Source organism: Tachyglossus aculeatus, chromosome 23 (genome assembly GCF_015852505.1).
Source record: "Tachyglossus aculeatus isolate mTacAcu1 chromosome 23, mTacAcu1.pri, whole genome shotgun sequence".
Classification (NCBI taxonomy): Eukaryota; Metazoa; Chordata; class Mammalia; order Monotremata; family Tachyglossidae; genus Tachyglossus; species Tachyglossus aculeatus.
The window spans coordinates 39,668,249-39,672,302 of record NC_052088.1 but is presented as its reverse complement, the minus strand read 5'-3'; the positions used below and the strand labels follow the sequence as shown (position 1 = coordinate 39,672,302).

Genomic DNA, 4,054 nt, shown 5'->3' with positions numbered 1-4,054 from the left:
GTGACTTTGGGCAAGTCACTTCACTTCTCTGGGCCTCAGTATCTGGAAAATGGGGATTAAGACTGTGAGCTCCCTGTGGGACAACCTTATCACCTTGTAACCTCCCCAGCACTTAGAACAGTGCTCTGCACATAGTAAGCGCTTTCTAAAATATCATCATTAAATCATTCGGGAAACCAGCATGAGAAGCCAAGGCACCAGGCCAACCTGTCTCAGGGAACCCTCATCTCGCTAACACTCCACCGACGAGATCGAAAGCCTCCCAAAGGTTTCGGAGCCACAGGCAGACACACCTCTTCCTTTACCTCGAAAGCTATATCGCTCCAAACCCCGCGTGTTTCTTTATTCCTGAGGTGTAATGATCCTCAGCGCAGTACTCCCAGAAAGTACAGGAAAACCATTTCCCAATCCCATTTGTGTCCATATCTTAACATTTCGTAAAATTCGGAGATAACCCTGTCCCCAGTGGGCCATCCCAGGAATGTTAGGAGGATAGCCCTGTCCCCGGCGGGCCATCACAAGAATGTTAGGAGTTGAAATTACCTTTCAAGTGTCTTTGAGCATTCCTTGTGAAGCCCACACAGAAAAAGGTGGGTACACGGGCAGGGTTTGTTTTCCCTGCTAGCAGTCTGGGGCTGAGTGCACCTTCTGAAGAGAAGCAGTGTGGCTCAGTGGAAAGAGAACGGGCTTTGGAGTCAGAGGTCATGGGTTCTAATCTCGGCTCCGCCAAATGTCAACTGTGTGACTTTGGGCAAATCACTTAACTTCTCTGTGCCTCAGTTCCCTCATCTGTAAAATGGGGATTAAGATTGTGAGCCCCCCATGGGACAACCACCTGATCACCTTGTTAGGATAAGCGGCGTGACTCAGTGGAAAGAGCACGGGTTTTGGAGTCAGAGGTCATGGGTTCAAATCCCGGCTCTGCCAGTTGTCAGCTATGTGACTTTGGAAAAGTCACTTCACTTCTCTGTGCCTCAGTTACCTCATCTGTAAAATGGGGATTAAGACTGTGAGCCCCCCGTGGGGCAACCTGATCGCCTTGTAACCTCCCCAGGGCTTAGAACAGTGCTTTGCACATAGTAAGAGCTTAATAAATGCCATTATTATTATTATTCTGAGTGTCTGTGTTCAAACGGTGTCCTGCTCACAGACTTGCCAAGCATCCCATACTTACAACAGGCTGAGGCTCCTTTTCTTCACTCCCTCTTCCAGCAGCTTTCTCTCTCCACCCTGAGCCTGGTTGGTGGGGAGAAACACACCGAACACTGTTGTTGGCCAAGACCCCCTGAAAATGATGATGATGATGATGATGATGATGTGTGGTATTTATTAAGCACTTATTAGATGCCACATAGTGTGGCCTAGCATAGGCCTGGGAGTCTTAAGGACCTAGGTTCTAATCCCCACTCCGCCACTCGTCCGCCGTGTGATCCTGGGCAAGTTGCTTCACTTCTCTGTGCCTCAGTTCCCTCATCTGTAAAATGGGGATTAAGACTGTGAGCCCCATTTGGGGCAGGGACTGTGTTCAACCTGGTTACCTTGTAACTACCTCAGCACTTAGAACAGTGCTTGGCCCATAGTAAGTGTTTAACAAATACCATAAAATTATTATTATTATTATTATTGTTGTGCTCTAGGGTAGATAGATAGATCTATTCAGAGCCTACCCATTCCAGGTCCCACCCAGGACTCAGAGTCTAAGGGGGTGGGAAGACAAGTGTCTTATCTCGCCTGTCCCGCTGCCAACCCCTAGCCCACGTCATCCCCCTGGCCTGGCATTCCCTCCCTCCCAACATCCGCCAAGCTAGCTCTCTTCCTCCCTTCAAGGCCCTACTGAGAGCTCACCTCCTCCAGGAGGCCTTCCCAGACTGAGCCCCCTCCTTCCTCTCCCCCTTGTCCCCCTCTCCATCCCCCCGTCTTACCTCCTTCCTTTCCCCACAGCATCTGTATATATGTATCTATGTTTGTACATATTTATTACTCTATTTATTTATTTATTTATTTTACTTGTACATATCTATTATATTTATTTTATTTTGTTAATGTGTTTGGCTTTGTTCTCTGTCTCCCCCTTCTAGACTGTGAGCCCACTGTTGGGTAGGGACTGTCTCTATATGTTGCCAACTTGTACTTCCCAAGCGCTTAGTACAGTGCTCTGCACACAGTAAGCGCTCAATAAATACGATTGATTGATTGATTGATTGATTTGACGGGGGTGAGGAAATTGAGACCCAGAGAGGTTGAGGGACCTGCTGAAGCAGACCACTGACAGAGCCTGGCCCTGGGCCCTTTTCAATGTCCATGATGTTTCCCTGATCTGCTCCGGGGTCACCTGGGGGCAGTGGGTCAAACACAAACCTCCAGTGAGTTGTTGCAGCGAGATACTACCACTTGTCTTATGCCGTCGAGTCGTTTCCAAAACATAGCACACCACGGACACATCTCTCCCAGAATGCCCCGTTCTCCATCTGCAATCGTTCTGGTAATGCATCCATAGGGTTCTCTTGGTAAAACTACCTCCTTGCACCAAGCAAACTTGAGTCTCTGCCCTTGACTCTCTCCCCTGCCGCCGCCGCCAGAGCGGATGAGTTTTGACTTGTAGCAGATTGTCTTCCACTCGCTAGCCACTGGCCAAGCTAGGAATGGAATGGGTAGGCCTCTGCTTGACTCTCCCTCCCGTAGCCGAGAGTGGTAGAGGACTGGCAACTTTACAGGTGCAACCCTGAGAGGAGATATTACTACTACTACTAATACTACTAATAATAATGGTGTTTGTGAAGTGCTTTCTATGTGCAAGCCCTGAGATAATAGCTCTAGACTATAAGTTCCCTCTAGGCTGTAAACTCGTTGTAAGCAGGGGACATGTCTGTCAACTATGTTATGTTGTACTCTGCCATGGTAAACACGCAATAAGTACACTTGATTAAGTGGGGTATATATGAGAAGCAGCATTCATTCATTCATTCAATTGTATTTATTGAGCGCTTACTGTGTGCAGAGCACTGTACTAAGCACTTGGGGAGTACAAGTTGGCAACATATAGAGACAGTCCCTACCCAACAGCGGGCTCACAGCTAGAAGGGGGAGACAGACAACAAAACAAAACATATTATCAAAATAAAATAAATAGAATAAATATGTACAAGTAAAATAAATAGAGTAATAAATATGTACAAACATATATACATATATACAGGTGCGGTGGGGAGGGGAAGGAGGTAAGGTGGGGGGGATGGGGAGGGGGAGGAGGGAGAGAGGAAGGAGGGGGCTCAGTCTGGGATAAAGAGGTGAGAGAGGTGAAAGATGAGAGAAGAGAGATGAGAGATACAGAGCAGAGAGATGGAGAGAGACAAAGAGGGAAGAGAGAGATGAAACAGAAGAGAGAAGAGAGACAGAGAGAGGAAAGATGGAGGGGGAAGAGATGAAGAGGTGAGAGAGAGGTGAAAGATGAGAGATGGCAAGCAGAGAGATGAAGAGAGACAAAGGGGGGAGAGAGATGAAACAGAGAGAAGAGAGATGGAGAGAGACAGAGAGAGATGAAAGATAGTGAGCAGAGAGATGGAGAGAGACAAAGGGGAGAGAGAGAGAGAGATGAAACAGAAGAGAGAAGAGAGATGGAGTCACCTGCTCTACCAGAGACAGAGGGAATTCTTCACACATCCACAGCATTGCTTTAAACCTCTCGAAGGCGATGCATGGCCTAGTGGATCGAGCACTGGCCTGGGAGTAAGAAGGTCATGAGTTCTAATCCTGGCTCTCACCTTTGTCTGCTGTGTGACCTTGGGGAAATCACTTCACTTCTCTGTGCCTCAGTTCCCTCACCTGTAAAATGGGGATTAAGACTGTGAGCCCCATGTGGGTCAGGGACTGTGTCCAACTCGATTATCTTGTATCTACCCCAGTGCTTAGAACAGTGCCTGACACATAGCAAGCACTTAACAAATACCATTATTATTATCATCATTATTGTCATTACCAAGTCAGACAAAGTGTCTGTCCCACATGAAGCTCACACTTAAATAGGACGGACAGGTATTTATCCCCATTTTACAGA

The 4,054-nt window shown here is 47.5% G+C and overlaps 1 non-coding gene across 1 annotated transcript; it reads right to left on the bottom strand.

The window, feature by feature from the left end:
* Window positions 1-2,594: 2,594 nt before the first annotated feature.
* Window positions 2,595-2,732, bottom strand: LOC119944890. Its single transcript, XR_005456032.1, has one exon. It is a non-coding gene; the product is annotated as a small nucleolar RNA SNORA7 (small nucleolar RNA).
* Window positions 2,733-4,054: the final 1,322 nt, after the last annotated feature.